The following is an 18267-nucleotide window of genomic DNA, read 5'->3' on the forward strand; positions in this document are numbered from 1 at the left end:
TAAGTCTCTTCTACTTTGCAAAAAGCAGTGTTGCTGGCTAAGCAGTTTGATGCCTCACACACGAGAGGGTCCATAGAGCTAGAGCAACAGGGGAAATGTTAAATCCATGGAAAAATGAGAATAGGACAATCCATGTCATTGAGACAATGCCAGTATCGTACTAAAAGCAATGGATCGCATTGGAGTTGTCAGTTTGGGATGCCTCATGCCTACCCTGCAATTTGTTGTGAACAAGGAACAGCAAAGTGGAAGTGATGCACTGGCTATCGACAGAAAAATTGTGGGTCATTTCAAGCACTCGCCCCTTGCATAATCACACTTGGACAACATCAGAAAGTGAAGCTGAATTTGTTGCCAAAGCGTCTGCAACAAGATGAACGAACAAGCTGTAACAGGAATCTTACATGATCAAGAGCCTAGCTGCAAAGAAACGGGCCTGTTGTGCATGGACAGCGGAGTGCAACCTGCCACATTGATTGCAAAACAGCGGGGCGGGGGGGTGGGGTGGGGGACTACTGGAAAAGACCGTCACAGCCCGAGCCCCTTTTGAGGATTTGACAAGGGAAGGTAAGCTCTTCATCTGCGTCTACATCTGATGTCATCCCATTGTCAATGTCCTTAAACGCGTTCTCACTTGAGAAAAGGAGGCTGGCGAGGGAATTAAGACCATGAGCGGCGCCCTCCTTGATGCTGTGAACAGACATTTCAGAGACGTGGAGTCTGAGCCAGTATACTCAGTGTATCACTACTGGATCCAAGACATAAAGAGAGGGAGAGAGAGAGAGATGAATAGAAGAGAGGGAGAGGGAGGGAGAGATGCACAGACAAATCCCACACCTGTCAATGTGTTTATGGAATTTTTCCATTTGCACATCTAATGACAATATATTATATTAAACATCAGCCTTCAGAATGGGATTAATTGCTTGATGTAAAAGGGTAGGCTAATTTTATATGTTTCATATTTTTATCGTTCCCGTTACTTCACAAATGCAGAATTCTGAAGTCATGCAAAGGATGCATTCGTGGCGGAGATAAGGAAGATGGAAGACGTGTGGAGGAGGACCACATCAGATGGCTCAGAGCCAGCAGAGCGGACATCATCTGAATCAACAGCCTCAGAGCTGGCAAAGAAGACTCCATGTGTGGAGGCTGCAAGGAAGAGCAGACTTGTTTTTTGATGAAACCCTGGAGGAGAACACGATCGAACCTGGTCCTGAAGTTCTTTACCACCACAAGTGCACACACTGCGGAGCTGGACTACCTCAGCGACACAGCTAGTCTGTGTTCAAACACTCCACTGCTGTCCTGAAGAATCAACCAACCTAGACTGCGCTCCCTGGCGGCTCCAGAGCAAATTTCTGTGTGCACCTTGAGCAAGCTTGGAGAGCGACAGGCTCCATTATTATTGATGAATATAATGTTAGAGTGAAAAAACTTAAGTCACATAAAGGCTGTGAAAAAAAAAAAGAGACTGTGCTTGTTTTTTTTTGTGACAGTTTTTAAAGGTCAGGCAGCTACTGCTATGTTTTATCATCTTAGGAGAAAACTTGAACCAAAAACTTTAGTTGACATTGCAATTATCTTTTCATAGTGGGATTGTTCCAGTCAGAGTTTCAGCCGTGCCATGTCTACTATATTGTGTTCCACTGGACATTTTATACTGGAGATGCTATCATTTTTGTGTTAAGTTATAAGTTATAGTCTTGTTTTTTTGCTGTGTCATAGGCTACACTGGATGTTGAGTTTTACCCAGTATTTTGCATTTAAATTATAATTCTTTTGTTATTATAAATACTTATATTCAAACTTTTGCACTTTAAATTTCATTCTGAGTGCTTATTTCATTTCATTTGAATGGCACTGACCAAAGCTCTCTGTGTGAAAAGGTTTAAAGAAAAAGAAGCGGAGGTATTGCATAACATGAGTCATGTTGTGGGCTGTGTATTTCTTCCTTTAGGGGAGTAGAATATTTTCTTCACAGTTTGAGCACGATGTTTTTTTTTTTTTTTTTTTTTAAGATGGCGAGGTTAAGCAAAGTGCATGCAGACAAATGTATCATTAACATTGGCAGATACTCAAGGTTGCAGTATCAGTATCGGTATTGAACATGAAAAAGTGGTATCGAGCCATACCTAATTACCAACAACTGGCTTCTTACACAGACAGACAATATGTGCTACACCAAACAAGGATGAGGGATAGAGAGAGAGAGAGAGAGAGAGAGAGAGAGAGAGAGAGAGAGAGAGAGAGAGAGAGAGAGAGAGAGAGAGAGAAAGAGAGAGGAGCAGGCAACATTCCAGCCTGCAGTAACCTTGATGACACCCTTCATTACTATGTGCAGGCTGACATCCTGACAGAGCCATGCGGCACCAGATGGAGGGGAGGGACACGGCGCCATTCCCACCCTCCACTCGTCCTTTGTAGAGGGGCATTGAGAAGGAAGTTATGGGTAGGGAAGAAAAGCTAAAGGATAGCGGTTGCGTTGGTGCACAGCTTGACTGACACTGCACTGGCTCAGCTCTGCAAGGCTGCCCTTGTCCTTGTGCTTTGACAGCGGGGTGGCCTCAACTCTGGCCCGACCTTGCCATATCAAAAACCTTAGCCTAGTATTCTGCATGAGGCAGGAAGACCCTCACTCCAACCCCTGTAAAGTTTGCCGAACATCCCCTATAAAGATGTCAACGCCAGTTTGCCTCATCACGAATTTAAAATATCACAGTGGGGTAAAAAAGTTCCATTACTTAAAAATGATACACAGCAAATTGTAAGAGTATTAAAAACTTCTTAAATAAAACACTAATTTTATATTAATGATGTTCACAGTTCAGCATGAAAATCCCTTTCTAAGCATTAAGTGGATATTCTTGCTTAGCTCATTTTAATCCAGATTTCCTACATGGAATTCATAGTTCCAATGAACAGAAACTACAAAGCAGCGGTGGGCAGGAAATTCACTGGACACAAGGTGTTTTTTATAATAGGCTACTCAAAACCTACACTGTTAGTTTGAATGCTACAGTATGACAAAGAAAGCTATCTAATAGTCCCACTGCTGTGGGAAATACAGTCATGGTGGACTGATCAAAGGTGGCATTGCCAGCAAGTCCCCTTTAAGGACATTGGCAGTTAGCACAGCCTCTTTGTCTTCCTGGCAGCCCTTTGATGAGAGTCCCCTGGGTGATTCACTCTTACTTACAGAAGTGCACACGGCTGTTAAGAATTGGATCAAAACAGACTGAGAGGGGGTTGAATGCACAGCGAGCAAAGATATTAAAAATGGGAGATAGATGGGGAGGATAGAGAAACAGTGTGTAAAAAGTAAGAGACAGAGCATCGGGCAGACAGAGGGTGACTTGAAGAGGGAGAGATTAAATTGTTGAAATATTCTGCGCTATTCGTCAGTTAACTGTTGTCACATTGAAAGACAAAAGGTCACTGTACTTAATGGCCTTCTTGTCCTGGAGTGGGCAACATGGCTTGTGCAATCAACTTGAACAGTGCATCAGTCACGCTCATCTTTGCATGGTTACAAATCTGATGTAAATTTAGATGAATTCCTGCCCTACTTAACTCATCAGCCTTGACAGTTTTGCATGGACTTCGCCAGTCTCCATTATTGTCTGCTGCCTGAGTCGTGGGGTGAATCTGAAAGGTTTTACATATCAGAATATTTCAGAACTATTTAACCGTGGTGGAGTCATTTTGACGACTCTTATTTTGTCCGATTTTAAATATCAGTGTTATCATCAATACTGGTGTATCATCACAAGGCAGTGGAATTAAGGCTGTATTCGCTCAGTTGTGGCCACCACATCAAAACAAGTTGACAGGCACACCACAAATTACCAGTTTGTAGGTTTTTTGTGGGTAAAATGTTAATAAAAACTATTTTGCTTAAAATGATTCATTACAGGGGTCAGTGAGAGCAGCTTATACAGTAATTGTGCTGGCATAAAACCATAAACAATGAGCTATAGACAGGCTAAAAAGCCCTGTAGTGCTACTAGAGTTGGGTGTTAATTCGCTATGGTCTCTGCATAATTAGGGCTCCTTTCACGTTACACTTTCATACACAACGTAGAACATTTCACATTGCTATATGTGCATACACCATGCAGCATAGTCTGTATCTTCTGCTATGTCTGTAATATTTCACCCTATCATTGATTTGCTGCAGCATTGGTTCCTGGCTGTTCCTGCAGCGGCAAGAGGCACATATTAGATCTGCTAAATTTTGGTGGCAGATGGCAAAACTGTGTGCTCTCCCACGGGGTGGCAGCCAGCTGGCCTTTCTTTGCCACTGTGACTAAGGTGAGCGGTAGAATTGCCACTTTATGTACACTGAAATGAATAAAGGAAACATTTTTGTTGCTTCCTACTGTGCATGTATTGTACATTTAGGCATGTTGTGAATTTGCTTCACCAGCTGGGAAGTGATTAAATCTGGTTTATTTATAATGTATTATTGTTGTTTAATGTGCAGCATAGTTCAGCTGTATGGCGTATCTGGGGTTCCTGTGGGGGACTTGATGCTGAATACAATACATTATTGTTGATATTGTTGAATCCGTTGGAACAAAGCTGCTTCGAAATTCATCATTCTTTGCTTTCGTTTTTTAATCTCAGAATGACAGCTTGTAGCTCACTCATTTGTAGGAATTCAGCCTTGACCCAACGAGCGCTTGTCTTATTAGCTGTGATTGAAGAGGGTCATGTGGTAATTTCAGTTTCTTCTTCCAAGAAATCTTCATAAATAATGCAAAAACCTAAAGACACAGCACCAAAACAAATGCACATGGCTGAAGTTGCTAGGCAACAGGCTCGTTAACTATGGTGTACAGCATGAAGGTAACAGAGAAAATCCCAGAGCCATTTACTGTATGCTTCCACTGGAGCTTTAATAGCTGCAACAGTCTAGAGGAGCTGATGAAAATATTGCAGAGCAGCCTAAGTTTGTTTACTGAAATGTGAGTGAACTCTGACTGAATATGAATGCGGATTAACAATGGGACAATTACATGCACCAAAGTGATTCACCACAACGCGAATGGCTTAACAAGCTCTGGAGTTAAGTAGTATGAGAGGGAGACGGGTGAAAGAATTTAACGATGCCAAAAGGCATCATGTCCAACGAAAGCGACAGTTATAACAGTAACACGTGTGGTGATTTATCTCATTATTGTTAACAAATATACTACTACAGCCAATTCATAATTCACCTGGGAAAAAATCCTATTGCTAGGTTTGACAAACTGCCACAAACGAATAGTCTTGTACTTGAATTGAAAGCTGATTGAAGTGCATACTGCATATAAAGATTCTGTCATTTAAAATATGTTTTGTGGATTTTTGTGGGAAAAAAAAAGTCAAACATTCAAATTACGAGCGTTCCAGGTAATATTTCTTTCACACTGATTAGCACATCACCCTTCCTGCAAATCAAACTTGATAATTAATGACCTGCCTTAAAGGCAGTACCCGAAGGAGAGCAATTTTCCACAGCGGGAAACTTTCTAGCCTGATAATCAGACTGAATTGCCTTTTTTTTTTTTATATCATTATTCAGTCAGACATTGTTAGCCATATTTTCTCAATACCAGAACAGTTACCAGTAGCTGTTGCTAGGGAGCAGAAAACACGTTTATATTTTTTTAAATAATCATATAAAAAATAAAACATAAACACAACACTTAGAAAAATGTATGTTTATGTACATTCTTAGATATATCAGTGCGCAGCAAAATGAAACATTCTCTCATTGTCTCACAATGGCTGACTAGCATGGTATCGGCGTAGACTAATTACTTGTCCTACAAATCATAATTTGTTTTTCCTACGATTCCTCTCAGTAGCATGCAAAATAAGGCCAAAGGTAATCCCATTGATTAGTGTCGTGTGAACTCAGCACCTTTCAACAATGAGGTGAGCATGCCGTCCCATTAAATTAATTAATTACCTTTTGCCATTGGGGAACCATTTAAATTTGTAAAAATGTGCCTGGGCCAGGCAAGGTTAATTGGGCATTTAGCTCTCAGAGCTCCCCTCAACACCCAGGAGGAGCTTGTCCCTAAAACAGAAGCAGGTCCTTAATAAAAGTAGCACAGTGACCCCTCCAATAGACAATAGCTGATTTCTCGTCTTTGACCCCATCTATCCTGATACTGATAAATGGAAACATATGACTGTGTCTTCATAATCTTACTCCATTCTGCCACAATCCCTAGTAAGTAGGAGGAGAGGACGGCTAGAAAGGTGTTCCTTGCTTGTGTTTTGTAACTGTGATCATGGTGCTTGTGTGTGTATGTGTCGTCCCCCTCCGACAGAGACAGATGGAGTGGGAGCCACCAGATTTACCAGAGGAAGCAGTTTATAGAATATTGTCAGGGGAGAGTAGGCAGTTTCTGAAATACAGCTTTCAAGTCACAGCCATCAATCTCACCAGTGCCTGTCTAGATCAAGCAGGCTGGAGAGCTAGTTTGTTAGTGTTCACAAAAGATGAGTGTGCTATATGCTACGCTATTCTGAGGCCTCAGAGGGAAAAGAGCCGGCTCCATGCACCAGCTCCATGCAAAGAGCTAAGTGGTAAAGGTGAAGCTGTCGGTCAACAGTATGTAAATAAATTGCCCCATTCTGTCAATCAGACAGTGAAACTAGGGCAGGGAAAGTGGAGGTCCTGTGTTAATGAACATCCTCTCAGGACTATTTGCAGGCACATACTGTATACTGTACATTTAGGAATAGCAACATGCCCATATTTTGACTCCAATGACCCTGTTAATTTTAACGAAAATCTGAAAAATTCAACGCCAATAGTGATGGTGATTTTCTTTGTAAGTTTTCCTTACATTTTACGAACAAAATACGATAATTGATATAGATAACCAGGGTGGCAAATGGGGTGACACGGCTTTTTTATGTTTCGTCCGGCCAAATCAAATTTCTTATTTACGTAAAACAGGAGACTGTCCTTCTGAAAACGAGCCCATAGGTTGTTTGTGCAGCAGGTTATTATGACCCATAGTTATATTTTTTTGTTAGACGACATCTAGCAGCCAAAGTAATTATGACAAGCGCAAAGGGAAAAGTGCGGTGACCCAGTATATAGAGCAACAAAGTCTACGTTTGCAGGAGGTTGAGGTGGATGGATGGGTCAACAAAACACAGGACTATGACATGGACGAGTGTTGTTCGATTCACATGTTGAAGTAGCAGTTTATGTTGTTTCTATTTTCCATGACTGTTCGACAAAGTTAACCACATTGTTATTGTAACTGTTACGCCCTGAAAAGGGGAGATCTAAATACAAGTGTTTGGACATGATGCTTCCTCCCAGGCAGCTTCAGTGAGAATGTATTATTCTCAGAATTAGTTACAAAGTTACAGAATTTCTTTAAATGTAAACTATTACAACATCAGTATGCATTTTCTTTACATTAAAAACTCAATTTTCTAATCTAATTTCTTCTTCTTCCAGGTTTCTTTCACAGGTAAGTAAACAAGTAGGTATAATAAAATTTCACCATTTTTCTTTAAAAGGGAAAATCAAATATGAAGTAAGTATTCATGAAAATAGTCTATAAATCATTAAACATAACCTTAAATGATCAAAGGCCAATGTATTGCAAATAAAATATATCCTATAAAACATGTGCAGCAATGTCTCTTCAATGTATTATTATTCTGTATTCCTTATCACATTTACAAACAATGAGCACACATTATCTTTAAAACACACACAAATATAATAAAAGTTACCCACACACATAAACACTAGGAACTTTAGCTCTATAAATGTGTCTTACTGAGCCAAAAATAGTCAAACTGCACACAATATGCGTCTGTAGCTGTGTTAATCACGTGTCATTCTGTGCTAGCCAATGCAAAAACGGAGTTCAGCTAGATGCACATCAGTGTAACAATTAACAGTCAAAAGAACTAAATAATGCTTTTAAAACACTCAAACTTAAGTCAGTATGCTAACAGAACATTAACAAAAAGTTTTAGCCATCACATACCAAAATTAAAAAGAATAAATGCACATTTTGTACCTGAAAAGGGGAGATGTAAACAAAGGTGCTCGGACACGATGCTTCCTCTCAGGCAGCTTCAATGCGAATGAATCATCGCGGCGAGAGCTCCCCCTTCCGGACTTTTCAGGGATGACTAATCAATCACAGGTTTCGATTCTCAAAGGATCAACAAGTCGATCATGGATTAACTCCTTACAGGTAGGTATCTTTACACCTTTTTAAACGTTTTTTTAATTATTATTTTTTAATCCATATCAACTGTTTTTAAAACATTTTAATCTCTCTTGCAGGACTTTTGCATTTTAAACCTTTTTAACCATTTTAACCCCTTTTCCCACAGGACTTCGTTTTTACAGGACATTTTTACATTTATAGCCATGAACTATTAATAATGAATTTTCCTTTGTCTCTCTCTGTTTTAATGACATCTTTTTAAATGACTGTTTTAAAGGCTAATGAACTTACATATTTACAGCATTGACAATAAGCTTCCTGATAAAAATCAATCTATCACATAATCATGACAACAAAGATCGTCTAATTTAGAGGAAATACTTTTACCCCAAATCATGATATTTTCCTAAACCTAACCAAGCCATGACCATTATTATAGTAACCATGGCAATGAAAGTATGCTACTCTCAATACACTCGGCGTGTTTATTGTTGTAACCACGACAACCATGGTCCAGTACGCCTGCCACCTTAGAGGAGCTATTTCAGGAGACACTCTTATGGGTCATATCAGGGGGTTGAAAAAAAATACCTATATGGTTGTTCCCATTGGAGGACTATGTTATAATGACAAACTAAACAAAAGAATCTAGCTGGCCAAATAGTGGAAACTTTCCATATGGAAACGTAAGAGGAAATGAAACCTTAAAATCTGTTTCATAAAGCAGCTTATAAAACTATATTTTGCACCATTTATCATTCAGTAAGCAAGACTCAGGGCTGCTTACAAAAAGAGAAAGAGAAAGGAAAAAAAATGTTACAATTTCCAAGGACAACGTCTGAATTCCTATTACTGACAAGCTGCAAGGCAGTGATACTGAGAATGCCAACCGTGTCTCTATTTCTTTACCACCAATGAGCTGTTAATAGATTAAACCACTGAGTCCATCATAAAACAGGGACAGTGTTCTCTTCCAATAAAATAGAGGGTTTCAAATTACATTACCACCATTACTGTTTATGTTCCTGCCGAGTAGTGTCCCGCTTATGTCAGGTCCCTTGGATCAGCCTCGAAATCTAATTAGACCATATGGCTTGCGAGACCATGACTATAGAAGTTACACTGAAAATGAATGTTCTCAGTAATATCTGAAATAAATGTACACTGGGATCCAATGACCTTGATAATCCTAATACAGAGCCCATGTGTTCCTGGTACTGTGTCCGTCCAAATCTACCCAAAGTATTGTTTCAAGCAGCAACTGAGGAACATCCTGAAAATGAAAGAAGTAATATATTTTGACACAACGAGCAGGTGAATCCATCATATGGGTCAGAGCAAGCGAGTCTGGAAAGAACAGGAAACAACTTTCAGCTTGGACTGAAAAGTGAAAGGAAATTATTCTTTCAGACATATAGGGGAGGAAATGTTCAGGGTCTAGAACATTACAGGATATAAAGTGTGTTTACCTATTCAATCATAAGCACCTTCCCAATCAGCATGAACATCTACCTTAGTATTGATGCAGAACCTAAAGCTTTGCATAAGGTGCTAACTATCAGCTAGCTGTTGATGAGTCAGGTTAATAGCACAGGATTCTGTCATGCTTCTGACTTTGTTTTTTAAATCTAAATCCAGGAATAGTGAAAGCCTAATTGCCCCTCTGCTGCAGTTGAATGGCAGTTCTGGCAGGTTAACATTTATGATTACTAGCTGCTTTTAGTAGACTGCACACGTGGCATCAGCAACCAGGACAAATTTAGATTCCACAGAAGGTGCAGCACTAAAGCATTTAATAAAAGTCACTTTAGATCAGACACTGGGATATTGTTGCTACTTGTGGTTAGTCTGTGCAAGTTCTCATTCGTCCAGGTCATTGCCATCTACAATGTCGCCCTTTCATCGGTACCCAGGAGAGTCAACAACATAACCTCAGACGACTCTCAACGATCGTCATCCACCAGGGGCTCACCTGACCCTAAAAACTGTTGTTCACTCGGGATAACAACAGGGTCACCTGATCTCACACTTGACCTCAACAATGGTCAAGTGAAACCAGTACTTTCACAGGTACCTTGGTGGACCCACCCACAAGAGGTTAAATACCTGGGTCCTACTCCACTTTCTTGGTCAGACTAGTGTGGACTAGAGAGACCAATACATAAGAACTGATGAAGCCGCTTGGATAAGAGGCGAAACGTCTTCCACAGACAAATACAAGTCCAGTTGCCTTCGATTTAATCTGAGAAAGCGATACTTGTGGTTAATATCAATTTACACTGCATTAGCATTAGCATGAAGCACAACCCCGCTAACAATGAGGATCAGAGCTATTAGAGGGTCTTTTGTCTTGCTAATAGAGATTATGTTACATTTCTTGTTCTGTTCAGCCACTAGCTAAACTAGTAAATAATATAAGACATTGTAACATTGGTTTTGTGGTTTGTGGTTGTTGAATAATTGCAGTGTTCAGCGTCTAGTTGTACAGATGCATTTGTGCATGAAAACAGATGATCTGTGGAGAATAAAGAGATCACAGCAGCGGTCTTTTGAGGCTGTGTAGATTCAGTTCATGAAAATATGTTTTCTGAATTGTTAGATATTTTTTGTCCTCTCAGCCCTATGTCTTTGTATGTTTTTTAACTGTCACGGTGGTCTCTGATTTATTGTGCTGCTGTGTTATTTTGTGTTTTTTGAAAGGTTGCTTTGAGTCATTATTTCATGTTTTCTTTGAAGATTTGTGATTTTTGCTCTGCACCTGAGGGCCATCATAAATAACACCACAGCTGAACTCAAAACATCATAATATCAAGACGGATCGTCAAACCACATTAGTTTTCACCACGCACCCAACTCTGTTAAGGTGTTTCAAGTCATTTGAATCTAGCTGTGAGCCATATGACAACATGTTGCACCTAAAATACTTTACGCTGTTATTTTTCTGAGGCTTGTCACAAAAGTCAGTCTGCAGAATGCCCTTAACATCCGCGCTCACACATTTCTGTCATCCACAGCTGTTAACAAGATTCCAGAATAACAACAGCCTTGAGGTGTTTACGGTGTAGTGTCTTCAATTATCAGGAGAGCTACCTGCCAGGTTGTGTCTAATTCCTTGCAAGGCGAGAGTGTACACTAACAAGTGTGTTTATTCCTGTCAGCTGTTTTTCTGCCCAGAGGAAAGCACAAACTTTACAGTAAGTTCACCTGTTCCTTGTTAATGGGCTTTATTTATTTGACATTTATTTAACCGAGGCTGGATTGCTTTCCCCACTTATCCATTATACAAGGGTGTGTGTTTCCATTGTCCCACTTTTTGTCATTCTACTCTGCTTCCTATTGTCTGGAGGCTCTGGGATTTATGAACTTTAAGAAATATGTCTCTTTTTCTTTTTTTTCTCTGCTTCAAAACATAATCAGTTCCTGTGAACCAGAGGGAGTGAGGGGAATGAAGGGTGTAAAAAAAATCGGAATTGGTATCTGATTTTGCACTTCCCACGTAAAATTCATTGTACTGTATTTTTTTTTCCTAAACCTTGTGACATACATTGTTGCCACCTTGTTCTGATTAAATGAGTCGCAGAGCTTTGATTCTCTGCCAAATTCCTATTGGAAATGGTGTCTTTGATAGAAGGCATCTGTCTCCGCTAGCCTTCCTGTTTCTGAGCCGCACTCTGCCAGGTGTTGGCTGTGAAACTCCACACACTGCACCACAGAAGTATGCACTGAAGACACCTGTTTAAGCATAAAATTAAAGAAGCAACTTCATCAACTTTGCTAGTTTCATAAAAAACAATTCTGTGTGGCAGGGAGATTATTTACAAATTGTTTTGCATTTTAATTGTGTAGCTTTTGAATATTTACAGGTAGGTGGTACTATTTGTTATAGCATATCAAATGCTTTAAATGACATATTTGAATTTAAAAAATGTATGTTGTATATATAGCACAATGGCTTAAGAAGCATTTTCATGTCACAGCAATAAGTAATCACAGAAGTGACAACCATACCAATGGCCAACAATATAAGCTAGCATGATGCAAACTAAACCTGAATAAACCCGTTAGTATGATAAATAGGAATCTATATACAGAAGAACTCTAATATAAGGTAGGATGCTGCAGTCTACATAACACACAGCAGCACGTTTGTGCCTGCAGTGTGAATAGTTCTTGGCCAGCTCTGCTGACTGGAAGGTGTTTTCTCTTGAGACATTTCATTACTATCATGAAAACAAAAGCCTGATGTATTTTAAATGTGCATTTTGTCTTTACATAAATGCATTTACACAGAGAACATTTACAACTGCAGGCTTAATGGTTTAAGTGTGGGTGGCTACTTCATGTGGGCAAACAACCCGGTGTCCACGAATGCATTGTAACAGATTATTACTGAGCTAGCCGAAAAGCTAGAATGCAAGATAATCAGAGGGCATACTAGCCAAAGGGAATCTTCATTGATGAACTTATTACCTGTCCACCATAGACTGTATAGCTGTTAACCCATGATTCTTATATACAAATGTAGACTATACTGATGACTGAAATTCAGTCACTATCATTGACGACTTAAGTGACAACCTTAAGACCCTTTGTTAGGTCTGTTATCATAAGGATTTAGTTTATTATTTATTTGAGTATGATAAATAATAATGATAAGTAATAAACTACAATAGAGTACATAGGAAATCTTGTTACTGTAGCTGTTCATATGTAAATTAAAGCTAATAAATCATTCACTATGAGCATACACTATATACTGTATGATAAAATTCTGAATGCATTTAATATTTAGCAGGGAGTTTAAGATAAAAAACAATAGATTATGTTATGTATGTGTGTGGTCATGCACATGATTGACAATATGTGATGCTTTTTGCATGTGCCTTGCAAATATGTGTGTGTCATTTTAGGCAAATGATGCCTGTCTTACATCTCTAGACTGTGCTCCTTTTCCATCTGTGTCCTTTGTCTGTTTGGGTTGTAAAGCTTGGTCTTTGCCCTTGTGTGTCTCTCATCAATCTGGCAGAAGCTGGTGTTTGAGGAAAGGGTTGGCATCTTTGAACAAGAGGCATCACCGTGGCTTCCCCAGAGCTCCTCCAGGAAAGGCCTCCCCTTGAATGTCTTTTTCTGATTCCAGACTGGATTCACCTCCATCAACACTACAAAAGCATTGTGGGCTTTTGTAGTGTTGATGGAGGGCCATTGCGCAGTCATTTTTTTAGACGAGTATGTGCCAGTAACCTGCAACATTCAATGAATTAAATACTGAATACATACAAGTGATATTCAATGTCTTAGATAGTAATGTTAAATATTACAGCTTAAGAATTTCTTCAATTCATCACACATAAAAAACATATTTGCATATTGTAATGAACATGCAAAGAATGACAAAATTGTTCCTCATTAAATATTAAAAAGCATTTCATCATCATGCCTTAGTGTGCATACAAAAATCCAGTAATAGAAAAACAAATGAAAGGTGGGGGATAAAAAGAAGCACACCTTATCAAGGTTGTCAATTCCACCTTTATTTCTCTTGTACAGTAGTCCAGGACAGCCCTAGGCCTCTTTTCCTCCCTGGTGCTCACTGCATCATCTCTGTGCATGGTGCTCATCAGAAGAACATTTTTGTTTCTCTTAGGGAAGTAGAACAAAAGTGTTCGTGTCTCCATGAACGCTAACTTGGAGCGCTGTTCTTTGTGGTCAGTTGTGCAGGAGGAAGTCTGGGCTTCTTTTGTCTGACCCTTGCTCTCCACCATGGTCAGTTTTTTTCTGTAGCAGCTCTTGGCTAAAGGCATTTGAAGTAAAGAAATTGTCACATGTGATGTTTTCCCCCCTGGAGACCTGCTGTCATGTCCAGGACCACACACTTGGCCTGGTTCTTCTCTGGAGCTCCACCAGACCCGCTGGTTGTGATCTGTGACCTGAATGAATACATAACATCCCTTCACCCTGTCTTAAATTCCTCATGCTTCCATTTTCCATCTCTCAAGACCAGTGTCACTGAACACTAATCAGTTAAGTAGTTTTAGTAGATGAGATAAAGCAATTGCTAGGAACAATGTTTGTGTGGGTTTTAGTAACAGCTGTTTTCTTACCAGTCTAGAAGAAACAATGCGAGTTCAGCATCAAACCTCACTCCATTACTCACCAAAAGCTGTTTCCAGCAGTGGAAAACAAGCCCCTTGTTTTGCTTCTATTTCTATTTCTTCTACTCTAGTTAGCACGCTAACCAGCTAGCTCCAGCCTGTCTTGTCACTTTCCGATACCAAGTCACTGTAGCATTCAGGCTGCCCTGAGAAAGTAGTGCTGCTCAGAGGACATATTGTAACCTCTTGTGTTGTAAATGCAACAATGGCTGAAGCTCTTGCCAAGACTCGTAAGTAAACAGCTGTTAATGCTAACGTTGGCTATGTAGCAATAGCAAAACTTACAATAGCTCCTTTGATGTTTAAGCATGTCTTTTATCTTTCCCATCTCTGTACTGGGTTGTCAAAGCAAGCCTCACAAAGATCACCAACAAGCAATAAAGATGGAAGGAGTGTTAATATGAAGGTCTCTCACACACACACACAGACACACATACAGACACAGTTGTAGACTTTTGGACTTTTACCCCTAGAGAATATTGGATGTTCAAAAGCTTTATCAAAAAGCATAGTATAGTACATGCTGTTTGTACTATGCTTTTTGTACTATACTTTTGTCTTGAAAGAATTAAAGATTATATAAAGATTATAGATTTTTTCTTGCCATATTGTCTTCTTCTAAGTGCCTGAAGGTCATTTGAAGCTCATTAGAACAGTCTCATTTGGGACTGTCCTTTAGTTCTGTGGCTTTGTTAATTTAAAAAAGATACGTCCAAATAGGCATAAGCCGTGATGGTTTTAAGTAAAATGGAGAAGGGCCTCACACTGGTCTTTGCCTAGGGGCCTCCAAATCAGTACAACCACCCCTTTTCACCACAGCAGTGTTGGTGTTGTGGTGATGCTCCAGGTACTGAAAACAGGCAGGATTTGAAACAGCTGCTGCATCATTGGCGCTTTACGGTCACAAAGAAACCAGGCTTCAAAATTCATTGAGCCTCCTAAGCATCATATGCACATCCTCAGAACTTTGAAGCAGTCCTCTAAGACACTGTGTCCTAAGTCTTTCATCTGGGTGATGAACTACAAAATTCCTCCAAGGATTGAACCACAGCCTCAAACTTCAAAACAGATCTTTTAACACACTGAGCCATCTGGTCAGACACTTATGAGCTGTGTGTCTTAGAGCATTTGAGTGTTTGGGTGTTGGAATTTTAAATTCATACTAAGGACAGAACACACATCTATTAGAAGATGGAGATTCTGACCATACATGTGTGCACACGATCAGCATCAATAGTCCGAGTGGCTGTGACATTTAAACAATGATTAATTGGTATGGAAGGGGCCCCTAACCAATAAAACATCCGATGGCATCCGTTGGTAGCTAGCTAGCTAGCTAATTCACTAAGGAAAGACTTGAAGTCTATGGCTATAATAAAATTTTTTTGTCACATATGTCACTGACATATGTTTGTAGCTATGTATGACTAATGCCAAGGCAGACCCGGCAAGCTCCCTGGAATGGCCCACAGTTTGAGAATCACTGGTCTAGCTAGCTTGAACTCATTTTGATTTTGATTTGGAAAATGGGCTGATGATAGAAAGAAAGTGAAGTGACCTTCCTTTGCCTTTGTAGAATCCACTTAATAAGTCTTCAAGCCATAATTCATTTCCCCTGAAGCAAAATTATGAAACACAGCATGCCAGCAGAGTGTTTCACATTTTCTAATCTTATATTCAATTTACTGTGAAATAACCTTAAATTGGTGCAATTATCAGATGAAAATCTAAAGATTTCTGGGCTGGATTAGGCCTCTAAAATCCTAACAATGCCTCTGATTGGGTTCATGGATTCATGTTGACACCAAACTCTGCGTACCTCAGCAGAAAGTAGTATTCATCAGACCAGGCTTTGTCTTTCCAGTCTTGGTGAGATTGTTCCCACTGCAGTCTCAGATATGTGTTCTTGGCTGACTGGAGTACAACACAATGTGGTCTTATACTGTTGTAGCACATGCACTTCAAGGTTGGACGTGTTGTGCATTCTGAGAAGCTTCTATGCTCACCACAGCTGTAAAGAGTGTTTGTCTGAGTTACCGTAGCCTTTCTGTCAGCTCCAACCAGTCTGGTCCTTCTCCCCTGACCTCTCTCATCAACAAGGCGTTTCAGTCCACAGAACTGCCGCTTGCCGCTTGCCGCTTGCCGCTTACCGCTTACCGCTTACCGCTTGCTTTTTGTTTTTTCCATCATTCTGAGTAAAAACTCTACAGACTGTTGTCAGTGAAAATCCCTGGAGATCAGCAGTTTCAGAAATACCCAAACCAGCTTGTCTAGCAGCAACAATCATGTGTTTTTAGTGATTAATTTAGATGAAGTAAAATTATTTCACTGCTGATGCTTTTATTTCAACTTTATTCTGATTGTTACACTTTCTCTTTTCTCACTTTTTAGATTTTAACACGTTTAATTCCCTTGCCTTCTTGTTAAACCTTCATTTTAATATAGTGTGAAGCTTGAAACTAGTTAGGACAACCACCAAAGTTGAGTTTTTATGTTAGAAAAACGGTAAAAAAAACCAACCCATTTTTAAGGAGGTTTATTACTTCAGGGTGTAGCCTGTTAAATAGCCCCCCTGTAGTCTGAAAGCCTTCCTGGAGCTGCAAGCCATTCACACTGTGGAGGGGTATGAAATTCTATATATAATATGAATTTCTTGGCTAAAATAAAAATAACTTCACCAGAGGTTTTTAGACATGATAGCACAATTTAAATCATGGCCAACAGGGGACCTCCAACATGTCCCCTGTTGGCTCAGCGATCCCAGCTACACAAGAGCACTTGCATAAGGGTCTGGGAATAGAAGTCTGCCCACTTGATAGATGGATATTTCCCTAGATTCTTAAATTTTATACATTTTGCTCTTAATTGTAGTTTCACCCATTCATTTACTATGGCCACTCATACGTATGGATGATTACATATATATTTCAGACACTGTATTTGTTAATTGGTGTTTTGTCAATTGTAAAAAAAAAACCCCAAATATGCCCAGTCAATTTATTTTGCACATTATTTACATTTTTAATTTTGCTTATGTAAACTTGTCTATTTAGTTATACATTTATATTGGTATTTGGTCTTGGTGTACATGTGTAGCTGCTGAAAAACTGTCAAATTTCTTAAATGTGTCAACATGCAGTGCACAACATAAAAGAGGGTCATTTTGATTCTGATTAGTAACTATGAGACACTGATTGTTTTCTGGCTACATCCTAAAATGAAAGCCTCTACTGAATGTTAGAACGTTCATTCATTCATAGTTACACAGTACAGTATTGTTTAGGATGAGTAGTGTTGTGGCTGTAGGTCTAATAATGCAGTCCAGTTCAATGTACAAATTTCCTCAGGTCAACAGAAATCTCATTACCAGTCTCAGAGGTTTGTAATATGCTTGTCATATATGATTTAGGAATGTAAAGTTTAGTTCATTCATAGGTTCAGTTACCACCTGCAAGGATGGTCTTAACGGTGGAAGTAGCTCTTAATTGAATTTGGCAGGGAGCTGGTTTAACAGGTGAGATCTTGCTTTAGCAGCATGTTGCTAATGGCAAACGTGTTTGGTGAGCTTGTCTATCACTGAGAGAATGTGCTGGGGGCACCAAAGCAGTAGGTGTGCGTTTTTAGAAAGAGCAGAGATTTTGTTAGGTAAATTGATCATTTAATTTCTCATTAGGTCAATTATTTGTGATTGAAAAACATTAAGAAATATAATTTGTGTGAATGTGAAGAAATCAGTGCCAGTAAAGATGTGAAGATAGAAGGGGGTCACTGAGAAGGTTTTTTGAAAAAAAAAAAAAACAAACAAAAAAAACTATGACTTATGTCAAAAAGAAATTAATGATCATCTTCATTCGCAGTGATGAGTTCTGAGGTTTAGCAGGGGGAGCTATCATTTGTAGCTCTCACTC

The sequence above is a fragment of the Seriola aureovittata genome, chromosome 18 (genome assembly GCF_021018895.1).
Source record: "Seriola aureovittata isolate HTS-2021-v1 ecotype China chromosome 18, ASM2101889v1, whole genome shotgun sequence".
Lineage (NCBI taxonomy): Eukaryota > Metazoa > Chordata > Actinopteri > Carangiformes > Carangidae > Seriola > Seriola aureovittata.